The sequence below is a fragment of the Macrobrachium rosenbergii genome, chromosome 6, assembly GCF_040412425.1.
Source record: "Macrobrachium rosenbergii isolate ZJJX-2024 chromosome 6, ASM4041242v1, whole genome shotgun sequence".
Classification (NCBI taxonomy): domain Eukaryota; kingdom Metazoa; phylum Arthropoda; class Malacostraca; order Decapoda; family Palaemonidae; genus Macrobrachium; species Macrobrachium rosenbergii.
In genome coordinates this window covers 24,790,334-24,806,647 of record NC_089746.1, presented here as the reverse complement: position 1 = coordinate 24,806,647, position 16,314 = coordinate 24,790,334, and the positions used below count along the sequence as shown (strand labels likewise).

The 16,314-nt window shown below is 38.7% G+C and overlaps 1 long non-coding RNA gene across 1 annotated transcript in view; it reads right to left on the bottom strand.

The window, feature by feature from the left end:
* Nucleotides 1-9,017, bottom strand: part of LOC136839757 (uncharacterized) — a 16,228-nt gene extending 7,211 nt beyond the window's left edge. The window contains exon 1 of the long non-coding RNA XR_010853446.1: nt 8,890-9,017. This is a non-coding gene — a long non-coding RNA (uncharacterized lncRNA). The remainder of the gene's footprint in view (nt 1-8,889) is intronic.
* Between the last annotated feature and the right edge of the window lie 7,297 nt (nt 9,018-16,314).

Sequence of the window (16,314 nt, the reverse complement as noted above, 5' to 3'; positions counted from 1 at the left end):
ACATCTAGGGGACTGTTCAGCGGTCCAAGGGTGTGAGGAATAAAGGACCTCTAGAGCGGAGAAGTTCGACGGCCAGGCATATTTACCTTCGATTAATTTAAGGAAATTCGGCTATAAAGCCAAGCAACGAGGCAATTTCAGCCATTCGGTACTTTAGAGAGTGAAAAAGTTGGAGATGAAATGGCTGGACAGCTAGACTGAAGAAGGGAAGCAGGATGGAGGTTAAAGGTTAAAGGTTAAAGAGTGAGTGCCACCTTAGTAGTGCACCTCGTGGGGTGCACTGATAGCTCTACCTCCCTACGGAAGAAAACTATTTAAGTCTTTAGTGAAACAGTGTGCCGAATCTAAGTAGCTCACAACCTACTCTAATACTATACACACTCGCTGCATTGTGGTCTCAAGGAAAATATGAGAGAGAGAGAGAGAGAGAGAGAGAGAGAGAGAGAGAGAGAGAGAGAGAGAGAGAGAGAGAGAGAGAGAGAGAGAGAGAGAGAGAGAGACTGACTTTTAAGGGGTTGCTGGCCGCCGAATTTTTAGGAATTGTCGATTTTTAGTTAGTTTCCAACTTTTTTGTGTAAATAAACATACTGAAGCGTTAATGATAATTTTTCTTTAGACTGGTTAATGGCAATTTTGTTCATCACTTGTACGGCACTGTTAATCACAAACTGTAAAAAAAAGCATGTATAAAGTGTCAAAAGTAACAAATAATATTTGTGTCACCCACTAAAATCACATTCTCTTTAGCGTTAATGATAAAGAAAACGGGCTAATATGATATAGGGATAACTGGCTTCAGATATCCCTGTTAAATATCAGGGTCATTTACTTACGACTAATTGAGAATAAATCCTCTTTAAACTCGATACCATCACAGAACTTATTTACGAGCTCTATTTTCGTGCGAGTAGGACGTGTCTGACGTGCTCTGTGAAAAGTGCCTGACTTGCGCGATGTTCAAAGTGAATATGAGGAAGAGGCAAAAAGAGAAAATAAATACTGTAGAAATTAAATCAAGTAAAGGGAAGATCAAACTATCATGCGAACATTATCTCATAATTATCGAAGCAGCACGTAAAGATGGAACACTAAATAAAATACTAGAGAAGGATGAGTCAACCCAAATCGTGAGAGTGTCAGCAACCTGACTGTCTCACGATTTGGGAAGTTGATGAGGAAGGAACTTGCTGTGAAATGTGTGATGTAAAGTTTCATTATGAATGTTCGGGCATCGAGGTCAGATACACACCCATACTTCGTAGTGATAACATATTGTGCATCTGTAATAACTGCAAGAGGCCTGAACAAAGAACATATTGTACATCTGTAGTAACTGCAAGAGGCCTGAACAAAGAACACACAAAAAGCTCATTGAAGATTAACTTGACGAAATAAAAGAAAACACTGAGTTATTAACAAAGTTGATTCAGGATTCGGCTCAGAAAACTAGTGACGTAATGATCAACATAGATGAAATCCAAAACGAAACTGATAATGTTGATAAAGATGTAAAGACCATGAAAAACATGGACAAAACTTATGCTGAATCACTAAAGACAAAAAAAAAGTGCTTCTGATCAAATCTACAAATGAGAGCACAGTAGCTAATGAAAATCGACAAATTATGAGTAAAATAACGGCGCCAGCTGAACAGGTTAAAACAACAAGAGATGGACACTTAGTTGTAAGATTTCCAGACAGGAAAAACTTAGAAAAGGCAAAAATGGAGATTCAGAATATCAACAATATATCAGTAAATGAGAAGGGTAAACTTAAACCAAAAATAAAAGTAGTCTATGTCCCGAAGGATGACGATGACATAGTCGATAACATTGTAAAGAAAAATCCATGGATAGGTAGCCTCATTTCTGAAAATGACAAAAAATTATACAGGAAATGATAGCCAAAGATTAAAAAGATAAACACAATCATCAAAATGCACACCACAAATACGAAAGGCTATCTATGATAGAGGTGACAAACTGTGTACACTGTACAGTCGTTGCAAAGTATTCTACTGTTACACGCCCTATCAATGCTATAGGCTAAGTGTCAGGAATTTGGTCACAGCGCAACAAATTGTAGAAATGACCAAGCTTGCCCTAGATGTGGTGAAAATCACAAATCAAATGAACTGTGCTAACAACATCAAGTGTAAAAATTGTATAAAGAAAAGTCATAGTGATACTAAACATAAAACATGTGATGGCAATAAGTGCACAGTATATAAAGAATGTGTCGAAGGTGAAAAATAATACGGATCATGGTTTTGACTAATAATCTTTTATGCAATTCCGTAAGAAGAAAGCAATTAAAAATAAAAGAACTAAAGACTCTATCCTGCAGGAGCTACGATGCTGACGAGAAAGCACTGAAAGACAATCATAAAATATAAGTAGCACCTTATTTTGAAAACATACAAGGGCCCGCCAGAGAGGAAATGATCCCTGTGGAGGGCTGTACATAAAACCAAACATAGTGAAACATAAGTGAAAGTGAAAGGGCCCGCCAGAGAGGGAATGATGATCCCTAACGTGTGAAACATAAGTGAAAAAGTGAAAGGGCCTGCCAGAGATAATGATCCCTCTGGAGGGCTGTGCATAAACCAAACATAGTGAAACATAAGTGAAAAATTGAATGAAACATAAACCAAACATAGTGAAACTTAAAGTGAAAGGGCCCTAGAGAGGAAATGATCCCTGTGGAAGGGCTGTACATAAAACCAAACATAGTGAAACATTAGTGAAAGTGAAAGGGCCCTGTGGAGGGCTGCCATAAAACCAAACATAGTGAAACATGATTCTTGTGGAGGGCTGTACTGTACAAAAAACCAAACATAGTGAAACATAAATGAAAGTGAAAGGGCCTTATAAGGGGAATGATCCCTGTGGAGGGCTGTACATAACAAAACATAGTGAAACATAAAACCAAACATAGGGCTGCAACAAAAGTAGTGAAAGTGAAAGGGCCCATTCCAGAGGGGGAATGATTCCTGTGGAGGGCTGTACATAAAACCAAACATAGTGAAACATAAGTGAAAGTGAAAGGGCCCGCCAGAGAGGGAATGATCCCCATGGAGGGCTGTACATAAAACCAAACATAGTGCAACATGAAAGGGCCTTCTCCATAAATGATCCCTGTGGAATCCCAAACATAGTAAAATATAAAAACTTACATGAAAGGGCCAATGATGATCCTGTGGAGGGCTGTACATAAAACCAAACATAGTGCAACATAAGTGAAAGTGAAAGGGCCCGCCAGAGGGGGAATGATCCCTGTGGAGGGCTGTACATAAAACCAAACAGTGCAACATAAGTGAAAGTGAAAGGGCCCGCCAGAGGGGGAATGATCTGTGGAGGGCTGTAACAAAACATAGGCTGTGAAAGTGAAAGGGGCCTGCCATAAAAACCAAAAACAAACATAGTGCAACATAAAAGTGAAAGTGAAAGGGGGCTGTACCCAAACCAGAGGGGGAATGATTCCTGTGGAGGGCTGTACATAAAAACCAAACAGTGTAACATGAAACATATAAAAAGTGAAAGGGCCCGCCAGAGGGGGAATGATTCCTGTGGAGGGCTGTACATAAACCAAACATAGTGTAAACATATGTAAAGTGAAAGTGAAAGGGCCTAAATTTACTATACCAAACCTAGTGCAGAGGGGGAATGATTCCTGTGGAGGGCTGTACATAAAACCAAACATAGTGCAACATAAGTGAAAGTGAAAGGGCCCGCCAGAGGGGGAATGATTCCTGTGGAGGGCTGTACATAAAACCAAACATAGTGCAACAAAGGGCCTAAGTGGGAATGAGTGAAAGGCTGCCAAACCAAACATAATGAACCCTACAATGAAAGTGAGGGCTGTAGATAAAACTGTACATAAACAAACATAGTGCAACATAAGTGAAAGTGAAAGGGCCGCCAGAGGGGGGGAATGATTCCTGTGGAGGGCTGTACATAAACCAAACATAGTGCAACATAAGTGAAAGTGAAAGGGCCGCCAGAGAGGGAATGATCCTGTGGAGGGCTGTACATAAAACCAAACATAGTGCAACAAAGAAAGTGAAAGGGAATGAGGGAATGATTCCTGTGGAGGGCTGTACATAAAAACCAAACATAGTGCAACATAAGTGAAAGTGAAAGGGCCCGCCAGAAAAATGATCCCTGTGGAGGGCTGTACATAAAAACCAAACATAGTGAAACATAGTGAAAGGGCCCAAGTCTTCCTGATTCCTGTGGAGGGCTGTACATAAAACCTAAACATAGTGAAAGGGCCCACCAGAGAGGGAATGATCCCTGTGGAACATAAACAAACATAGTGAAACATAAGTGAAAGTGAAAGGGCCGCCAGAGAGGGAATGATCCCTGTGGAGGGCTGTACATAAAACCAAACATAGTGAAACATAAGTGAAAGTGAAAGGGCCCGCCAGAGAGGGAATGATCCCTGTGGAGGGCTGTACATAAAACCAAACAGTGAAACATAAGTGAAAGTGAAAGGGCCCGCCAGAGAGGGAATGATCCCTGTGGAGGGCTGTACATAAAACCAAACATAGTGAAACATATGTGAAAGTGAAAGGCCCGCCAGAGAGGGAATGATCCCTGTGGAGGGCTGTACATAAAACCAAACATAGTGCAACATAAGTGAAAGTGAAAGGGCCGCCAGAGGGATGATGAATGTATCCCAAAAATGTGGAAAGGGCCGCCAGAGGGGGAATGATCCCTGTGGAGGGCTGTACATAAAACCAAACATAGTGCAACATAAGTGAAAGTGAAAGGGCCCGCCAGAGAGGGAATGATCCCTGTGGAGGGCTGTACATAAAACCAAACATAGTGAAACATAAGTGAAAGTGAAAGGGCCTGCCAGAGAGGGAATGATCCCTGTGGAGGGCTGTACATAAAATCAAACAGTGAAACATAGTGAAGTGAAAGTGAAAATGATCCCTGTGGAGGGCTGTACATAAAAACCAAACAGAGTGCAACATAATCCTGATCCCTGGAGGGCTGTACATAAAACCAAACATAGTGCAACATAAGTGAAAGTGAAAGGGCCCGCCAGAGGGGAATGATTCCTGTGGAGGGCTGTACATAAAACCAAACATAGTGAAACATAAGTGAAAGTGAAAGGGCCCGCCAGAGAGGGAATGATCCCAAACAGTTAACTAAAAAACAAAAAACAAAGGAATATGGCTGCCAGAGGGAGAATGATTCATAAAACCAAACATAGTGAAACATAAGTGAAAGTGAAAGGGCCCGCCAGAGGGGGAATGATCCCTGTGGAGGGCTGTACATAAAACCAAACAAAGTGAAACATAAGTGAAAGTGAAACCAAATCTATCATCTTTCTTAATTCCCAAGGATTCCCGACTAAATAAATACTCTAACCCATTATCCATTTCACTATCCTCCAAAATGTGCTCTAATGGATTGAAATAGGATTCCACAGGGTCCATAATAAGACTGACCATGGTCTTCGTCTTCGTATTTAATCCGTTATCTTCCTTAACTTTCATCAGTCTCTTCATTAAAATTTCACTGTTTATTATTTAAGAAACTCTTACATTACCTGCAGGCGATAATCTCTAGTTGCTGACTAGACAGGTTCCTCCTACCTGTTTCTGCCAAGATAGAGACGTATGTTGAAAGACATCAGTGCCGAGCAGCATGTTTACCTTAGCTATTTCATGGTCTCTATCCTCATTAAAAACTTATATTAAGCCCTCTTAAAATTTATTTACCACTTCGTGCATCCCCGGAACCTCAAAAGTTATGTGTAGCGTGCTATCCACCAGCAAAGGAACAAAGACTGGCCGATTATCTGATTTAATTCCGGTTGACATCTGCTTAAAAGTTTTGGTTTCCCGACCAATTAAGTACAAATTTCATTCTCTAACGAATAAAAATGAACAACGTTGTCGCACAAATTCTTGGCTGCTTTCGAAATGTATGAACGCTGGCTACCTGTATCAAGCAGGCACCTGGCTTTCTTTATTTTTCTACCTTTTTCATCAATATAGTTACGGTAGGCAAGACTTTCGATGGGTCAAAACTCTTATGTGTGAAACAGGCACAAAATCTTAGTGGTAGGGGATTTAAGAGCGGGGCATAACTGCGTAATATGCATTCGATGATTGCAGGTACGACATGCAAACCTTAATTCCCCTTGTTTGCCATTACAACTATTTTCATCATGGCCAGAGCCGGTATAACGGACACACATTGATAGTTGTCGCAGCCTTGATGTGCATCTTCGTAATTATGGTGATTTACTCAATTACCCAAAGAATGACCCTCGGCACCACACATCTTACAAAAACTGCGTTTTATTACCCGTGGTTTCAAAGTTCTGCAATGAACCCTTAGGTCCCGACCGCGCCGTAGTCGAGGATTCTGTCTCGACAGGCGGTGGTTTACTAAAAAGCTTTTCCTTAAAATTCTGTTGAGTTGCCTTATAGAAAGTTAAATTAAGTCTTAAGCACTTCATTATAGCATTCAAACACTAATAACCGTTGGATTATTTACCCCAATTTTACGAATTATTTCTCTCAACCATAACTGGCAACTTATAAAATGTAATATGGCTAACAAGTAAAAGTCCCGAAGAACCTTCTGTAAACAAATCTACGCCTCGTAACTGTAATTCATGCATCATAGAGCGTACTTCACTCAAGTAGTTTGAACGCCTTATACTCAGGATCACTATCTGTTACAGGAGAAACCTTTATCAATAATTTGAAAGTTTCACCTGTTAGAAGAGAATGTCCGAAAATTCCTCTTCTAATAATTTTAAGGCGAGATGATAGCATCAGAAATGCAGTAGTGTGAGGTAACCGCCTTTAATGCGTAATCCTTAAAATATCCTAACCTATCCTTTTCAGACACTGAAAAGGAGTCGTAGTTCAGGGGACGATGTTTTCCTTCCCTATGAAGCCTGGTCACAGTTTCAATCATCTGCTGACCCGTAACATTTGCAGAACTATAATATCTTGGCTCTTTGAACCGGCTAACTCTAAATATTCTGCCGGTAATTCTATATATTAGCTCCGCGCCTGTTTTTACCTTTTCAACTTTTTTTTTCTACACTCTTAGGGATTCCGATACTGTTTGTTGTCGGCCAAATGGAATATCCCTTCGCCGTGTTTAGTACTATGCCAGGGGGGGGAGATTACCCATACGTTAACAATTTATTGCACTTGCCGGACGGGATATGAACCGTTCAAAACAGGCATAGCCGTGCTCTGTCTTGTGAAGATTGCGTATGGAAACCCCTTTTGGATGGACTTCAGGGGTTAATTACAGGTTAATTACACTCGAGCGCCAAAAATTAAAGGTAAATTCATAATTAGCAACCAAAAAACTGTAGAAAAAGTCAAGTTATAACGCCGTCGGCTGCGCGGAGCTCCTATATAGTTCTACCATTATTCCTCATCAACTGACTTTACCCTATTAAATTCGTTCTGAATATGTTCAGCTCTAGTTTCACACAACGAAGGAGCAAGGGTACCTACCTGCATCAACCCACTTTCAATTTCTCAAGATGCAGAGTAATTTTTTTTTTTTAACAGGACCCCTCTTTTCACGCAACTCCCCAATTAGCAGTTAGGATCTGCGCTTCAGAGTTTGGCATCTTGTATAATTTATATTTTAATAGAAATAAAAACTTATAGCTGCAAATTATTTATAATAATCAATATGTAAACATGTTTAATCGGATTTAATCAAATCGTATTTTTCAAATAGCAACAAAAGACATGTTTACTAAATTTTAATTGAATTTAAAACAAATTTCCCCATATTTTACCAGGGGCGATTTTACACGAAATTAATTTATAGCAATAATAATAATAACACTGATGATTAACCTGGGAAACTACCTTAAAACATGGATACTATAAAAAATTTATTAGTTGGATCTAGACCCCTCAAACAAAAAAGATACTACGATTCTGAAGACAGAAAGGACATTTACTCTTAAGTTACTATGCAAGGCATATTTATACCTCCCAAGATACTTTCCCAATACAGCGCAACACCCTCTTGGGTCATATGTACTTATTTATGTGATAACCTACTAAAGGCATAAATCCAACCTGTATCATGTTGGTGACCAGTCCAAATTATTTTAGCCTTTTGTTAACTTAATTGTTGAGGACACGTCGCCTTTGATTATACACGTCCGGCCCCAGTGCATCAAACTATCTTCGTCGTAGCACCTATGTTTAGTTTGTACTGCTAACCGCAAATAGTCTGCTCTAACTGATCTAATCGTATATAAAAATTGTGTGCCAAGTTATTAATTTCATTGTTACTCCTAGAACTTGTTATATTTTTTGGAGTCCAAAACAAAAATTTCCCACAACCCCAGGACCACAACGACGACAACTGGGTCTATCTGTTTACGCTATCTTCGACTACAGTGTCGTTATTTTACCCATTTTTTCGTAGTCTGACCGGTGAAATAAAAACACTCAATTTCCAGACTAATTTGGTCGCCAATTGACAACTGCTCTTCTTCATATTAAGAGACATGGTTTCGCATAAGGATAAAAGTAAAAATATCCCCAATGCCTTAAATCGCTCGATAAGCGATTAACATAAGCCACTTCTAGGGCGCAGAGTTGCCGCGATCGGAATTAATAACGAAAATATCTCGCGTAAAATATAATATTGTCTGACTCTACCTTATTACTTCATAAAGACTAATTTAGAAAATTATGTAAGAAATTAAATTATCTTACATCCTAAATAAGGAAAATTACAAAATATTTAACATTAAATTAATTAATCGGCAACTACCAACTCCTCCGAAATTGCAGTCGAAATTCACTAGACAAGCCCTCAATACATACGTCTAAAATATTGGCATAAAACAACAACCATATATTTCACTTACCAAATTCCTTTCTGAATTAATCCTTTCCAGAAGCGGAGGGAAGTTTCTTAAGCACTAAATGAAACCCACCCACTTTCAAGGAGTGTCCCGATCCAACTGACGTTTGCTCTAGGCTAAGCCCAGTCTTGAAGGTCAATGGTGTCTCGTATGCAATTTTAACTTATTTCTTATTCATGAATATTGCGAATTATTTATTTGAATTTTTCAGTTATTAATACAAATATTACTTTCATTTTATTATGAACAGATATTGACTTAACAATAATTACTTTGTCTTATCTAGTAATGGATATAATGGCATTACTTAAACGGTAGTTAAGGATCTCATACCCAATTTACTCTACGAAAACTTGAATACCGTGAACCGGCTTAAACCGTATAACGTTAACCATTCATTTAGAATTGCTACACAAGCGAAGCTAAAATTTACTTAACATTACCAAACAAAGCAATATATTTAAACGATATGTTAATTTATTTATTTACCAATAAGGTTTAACTAACGCATATTTATACGTACTTAATCGCCCATTATTATTATTTAATAATTACGTATAACTAATCTACGTTAGACATTAAATCCATTTATTTACCTAAAAAGGAATGACTTATTAAACCATAATTATTATAATTTTACTTGACGTAAATATTAAAACCCTTTATTCAATCGAATAGTTGGGAAAAAATTCGTAACATATTCCGGGCAGGAGATTGCAATATCTATTTTGCAATTCTATGCTAGGACCCTTTTAACTTCAAAAAGGTTACTAACGAACAAACTTTTCCTTCCAACTGGATAATTAATATGCCTACGAGATTGCAATATGTCGCAATTTTCTTGCAATAAGGCAATGTTGCAATCAGACTAAGATTCGTCAGAAAGCAAAGCAATAGCCCTATAAGGATTTGTTCGTAAGCCAAATTGATCTTGCTGTCGAACTGGATAAAAAGAAAGCTTATTGGCCCGCCAATGACGAATACACATCGTAGTCGAAATTGCATAATATTACTGATTTTATAGCATAACGCTCCCACAATCAAAGCAGTTTTGCCTTAATTCTCCAAATGATGTCAAATTAATGAACGGTATTTCTCAGTAATCATGAAGAATAAAAATAAAATTTACTGTCAATATTATCTGTGAACTCTTCTGGAATTCAATAATTGTTAAATGATAGGTATTTTCAAGCTGGAAATATTGATATTTTAATGTAATTTGCTTGGAAAAATGTATTATTCCAACATATTTCAGTCATTCATATACTTCATCTGTTCATTTACAATTCCTCTTCATATTACCACAATAGTCCTTCCTACCTTAAGCATTGCCCAATACTTTTTAGATAATTTGGTATCATAAAATGATGACTCCTTTGCACATCGATTTCTACAGTTGAGGAAGCATCTGTATGTAATCTGTTTATGATGAATATTAATAAAAAATATCTTAAAACATTTTAACTATAGTTTGTTATTCTTGAATAACACTTAGTATGTTTATTTTCGAAGAATATCCCCCCAAAATTGTTAAAAGTATATATTTGTTTCCTGCATGTATTTGGTCAGAGTAAAACATGCCGGGGCCTTCATGCCAAAGAACATGCAGTTACAGAAGGGTTGTCAGAACTGCCAATCTGTTATATAGCTTTTAAAGTAAATGAATTAAAGATGGTTTGTTGTTTCACGTAGTCTGTAGTGAGTTCAGAAACCTGAATTTCAGTAAATCACTTTTTACTCGATTATTTTATGCTCAGAACTGCGGTGACCTTGTCCAAAATACGATGCTGAATTTCATTTTGTTGGTATTCTTGGATTGTCGGAACTGCCAATCTATTTTTAGCTTAAAACAGATGAATTAAAGGTAGTTTAGTATTTCACTTAGTCTGTAGTAAGTTCAGAAACCCAAATTTAGGTAATTCAATTTTGATTCGATCATTTTATAGTCAGAACTGCAGTGTTCTTGTCCAAAATACGATGTCGCATTTCTTTTTGTTGGTATGCCTGGATCTTTATATCGTCTATGACGGGCAGTGGCATTTTCGCTATGGGGAAGGACTGTAGGCAAGTTGATTTTTAGTCTTCCCTTACGTCGAACTTTGGGTCATTTTTCCTTTACATGAAATACTCATTTCCAATTGAAGTTGAAATAGATATCCCAATAGACCCCATCATTTTAAATTATGAAGAAAAGATGCGCATAAGAATAATCTAACTAGTTTCCTCACCCATCCCTGAAAATACAGTTTTTTACTTGTGCTGATTTTCTTGGGCGGCCAATAGATGGCGTTAACGACTTGCTTATAGTAAAAAAATCCCCTAAATTGTTCTGTGGAGAAATTACCGCATGGTGACCACGTGGCCGCCTTAAGGTATGCGTAGAACTGGAGAGGTAAAAAGTACGAATTCATTAATTGATCATTTTGATATTACTTCCTAACACAATTGGTGGAAAATTTCCATCGATTGCTTCTTAAGGTAGAAGAATGAAAATGAACTCAAAATGAAACGAAATAGCCTTTGAACACACGATAACTCCCTATAATCGCATGATCATTACAATTTACTTCCATATACTCGTATATAAAACTGAATACAAGACCATAAACAATGGCTATATTTGTACCCATTTCATCAACCTACAAAATAAGGTTGTGAAAATGACATGCAATCATTTTGTTTCGTGAATACATTCTCAGAAGGTTATCATAATGAACAATATATAAACGTCAAAATAACAAGGTCAAATGATCCTATACTAATGGAATATTTGTAATTTAATATTCGTATAAAAAAATAACGTATTTCAAACTTATCAATCAGTCATCACGTTGCAAACTGACTGATTTAGATTCTAAGGACAGAATCTGCATTCGACAGGAATATGTACAACCAGAATTCAGTTATGTACCAAGAATCAATATTATATTACATGCACCATGTAGGGGTGAAGTGCCGTCAGTGCACCTCAAGGGGTGCACTGTAGGGCATTACTAGTGGTTCTTTGCAGCGTCCCTTCGGTACCTAGCTACTGCAACCCCTTTCATTCCTTTTACTGTACCTCCATTCATATCATATTTCTTTCATTTTACTTTCCACCCTCTCCCAACAATTATTTCATAGTGCAACTGCGAGGTTTTTCCCCTGCTACAGCTTCCACACCTACCTGCTCTCAATATCCTTCCCTGCGCTGAATGACCTTACAGGTCCCAGTGCTTGGCCTTTGTTCTAAACTATTTCCATTCCATTCCCATATTACATACATACATAACTCATAAATCCAAGCAAACTTTTAAATACATCCATGCTACAAAATACTACAAGATAGTCACTGTAACAGAAATACTAACCAACCCTTAAATACTGACGTAACCCTCAACCCAAAGACAAAAGAAAATCAAAACGTCAATTATTACATAATCTGTAACCCTGCCGGTTAGTTATTCATCAGTTACTCATCCTTCAACGGTTTTCATTGCAACCTCTTGGAAAACAAATACCAGTCGATTGGAAGCGAGAGAGAGGCAAACATCCCGAAGGGTTGGGGCCGAGAATTTCGTCGGAATTTGTGAATGAACGTAGAGTGTAAACACAAGCGATTTGTCGACAGATCTGATAAAATGAAAGGCTGACCGGTAAACAATATGTAATAATAATAATAATAATAATAATAATAATAATAATAATAATAATAATAATAGCAGAAAAAGAATGTTACAGAAGCCATTAAAAATACCAATGGTTGTAAAAATATTATACAAATATTTAAGTTTAATTATGATATTCATTGTGTATCGAAGTGATTTTTTACCCTTGTCCAAAATATCAAGGAGGTTAAACACACACATATATACAGTATGTGTGTGTGTGTGTGTATGATGATAACAGATATAACAGTTTACCTGGCAGAAGGAAACAGATGCTCACTCACCGAAAGTGAATGTGAACTGAGAAGTGAGGACGAGAGAGGGGCGCTGGTTATTCTGTCGTGCATAATAATGAAAATTGTCTTATTATGAGGTGCAGTTATCATTCCTGCACTTGAGAAATGAAAGTAAATAGAAAGTTATTCTATAATTACGTAAAGACTATTGATAATGCTGAATATAGGTGGGAGAAATAAACAGAATTTTATGAGTTAACATTTCACGTTGTAGGGCAGTGCTGTACATCGAGAGAATCTAATATTGCTGAGATATTACTGTGTTAGGTATGTGTGTGTGTATGAGAGAGAGAGAGAGAGAGAGAGAGAGAGAGAGAGAGAGAGAGGCGTCAGTGTTTGTCACTCCGTCAAAATGCATACCATCAAAACGGGAGGGCCTCGACGAGGTAATCTTTACCCACGGTGCCGTGTCTCTACCCCACTACAGTATTTATTGGAGAACCATTCGTAAGATACTTATTACAGAATCTTTCTATCAATCGCTGATATTTTTAAAGGATCTTTAAAAAACAATATTGTTGTCGGTGACTCCTTAAGCTGAATAACATAATGGAAAAATAACAAACAAAAGTGAATACACAATAATAATAATAATAATAATAATAATAATAATAATAATAATAATAATATCACTAAAAATGTTGGAAAATATGAGTGAGAGAGAGAGATATCAGTAAAAATGTTGGAAAACATGAGAGAGAGAGAGAGAGAGAGAGAGAGAGAGAGAGAGAGAGAGAGAGAGAGAGAGAGAGAGACCATCCCGTTGCCTGAGTGTACTGTTGTACCAGTTACACAGGTGGGGGATACACCAGCCAACCCCACCCCAACTAACACCTCCTCCCCACCTCTTATTCTCCAGCTAACCCCACGACTAGGCTACGAAGATCCTAACGCCTAGTCAAGTCATACAAGAACCGAGAGGAAAGTTTATGCAGAAATGAAGTTGAAAGGAAAGTTTCTGGAAATAGAAAGACAATTCAAGTTTTAGACCTTTGGAGATGATGGAGGAAGAGAAGGTGTGCTTCGATCTGAGTTGCAGACAACTGATAAGGGGAAAAGAATGAAACAGAATTTAAGGGAAAAGTAAGACCAGAGACATCACAGAAATAAGCAATGAAGTCATGTAAGACTTTTTATGGAAAAAAGCAGACCTTTGAAGGCACAATGAAGCTGACCTATTGAACATAGCTGCAGCTTTCATAGTCTATAATTAAACTTATAAGCCCGATGCTTCTGTGCTTTACTTTTTAGAAAATATAGATTCACCTACCACATTTTTGTACTTAAGTGACCACGACTGGGATGCCTACCAAATCAAGCATAGACACAAAAGTATGAGTTGTCAATATCGGAAGTTACCTGTAAACAGTTAGCACATAATATAAACACCTCCATAAGAGGCAAGTTTTAGAAGAGTCTCCCATATATTAGAGTAATATTTCATAAGGGATGAATAAGCCAATCGAATTCAGAGGGAAAGTCCAGGTGGCATCTAAACAGGAGACCCAACTTCACCGAAGCAGAACTCGATCCTTGCAGACAAGCCACGGGTTGGTTCCACGTCCCGAAATAAGTAAACATGTAAGGGGCTGTAGGTATTTCTAAATTACTAAAACATTATTCAAAAGACTGAGTGGGTAACAGAGGAAGAGATGGGAACCGTTATCAACATACAATGAGTTGAGATTCCGAAGATGGGAGGAAAGGATGCGATGATGATTACTTTTCTCTTATTATAATTATTATTATTCAGAATATGAACCCAATTCATATGGAACAAGTCCACTGGCGCCATTGACTTGAAAGCCAAGCTTCCAAATAAAATGGTCTTCATTTGAAAGAAGTAATATTTCGTATTTACCGACGTCTTGCAATTATTCGTATCTCTTGCTCATATAACAATACTGTTCTTATTCTTTTAAACACTGGTATGCAACCTGGGCAACAATGCTTTAAGAGAATGTCATTTCAACTGCCGTGGTGGTTTTGTTCGATAATAAATGAAACTTGGATTATACTCGACTTTAAAGACGATGCTGAAATGATCTAAAAGCTCCAGTTTTTTCACTGAAAACGTTTCGGAATCCAGCAGTCTCCGGCAACTTGTGCATGCGCCTTTCCTGGAGGGAGGCAGGTTTCCTGCCAGGCTGGGGAAGCGGGCCTGGGGAGGACCTGAACCACAAGAATGAGGGGACCTAAATCAGGACGAAATTGAAATAAAAGAGAGGAAACTACATTGAAAGGAATCAACCACAAGGATGAAGGCCCCAAAGGCTTCCCAAGGAAGCCATCACTTGAGGGCATCCTTGACTGGGGAAGGACTTCCTCAGAGGCTGCTTCTTTGGAGGGAGGCAGGTTTCCTGCCAGGCTAGGGAAGCGGGCCTGGGGACGACCTGAACCAAAAGGGTTAGGGGACCCAAGGTGCCCTGTGGAAACCATCCCTTAAGGGCACCTTTGACAGGGGAAGGATCTCCTCAGAGGCTGTTTCCCTGGAGGCAGGTTTCCTTCCAGGCTAGGGAAATGGCCCTGGGGACGACCTGAACCACAAGGGTGAGGGGATTCTAGGTGCCCTAGAAAAACCATTGCTTCAGGGCGCTTTTGACAGGGAAAGTATCTCCTCAGAGGTTGCTTCCCTGGGGGAGGGCAGGTTTCCTGCCAGGCTAGGGAAGTAGGCCTGGGGAGGACCTGAACAAGGCTAAGGGGACCCAAGAAACCCTAGGGAAACCAGGGGAAGGACCTCTTCAGAGTTGGGGTGAAACGGTCTTTTCTTTGAAACAGAAAAATACAGCCTACTGGCAACCAACTGACCAAAATGCATGGAAAATGGCCACATTTGGACAATTGATTGCGATCCAGCCATATTGCACGGGGATCCAAATAAGGGCCTTGGGTGTTTTTTGGGGGTGAAACAATTTTCCTTAAAAAAATGCACCCTATTGGGCAACCAGTTGATAACAATGCATGGAAAATGACCTACATTTGGAAAATTTGATTGCAATTCGGCCACATTGGTGGGGCGAAAAGAGGCCTTGGGTGTGTAATGGACTTTTCCTTAAAACTGAGAAAAATGCATATGGCCTCATTTGGACAATTGATTGCAATCTAGCCATATTATGGGGAGGGGGTGCAGGCAAATACTGTAGGTTGCACTTTTCTGCTTAAAGTAAAAGCCCGTTTCACCCGGGAAAAATACCCAAGGTTTTAGTCCTACTATTTGGGGCTTTTTTGCTCCCCCCGCAATATGGCTGGATTGCAATGCTGTCCAAATGTGGCCATTTCCCATGCATTGTGATCAATTGGTTGCCAGCAAGCTGCATTTTTCTCAGTTTTAAGAGATAAACTAACAAGGTTAAAATGTTGGTGGTGCTAGGAGTTATGGGGGCTTAGCAAACCCCAACTACTAATGCCCACAGTACATCGTGCGAGCTACAAGTACAGCGATAATTCCCCTACAGGGACTGCAAGGTTTAAGTGGTCATCAAATG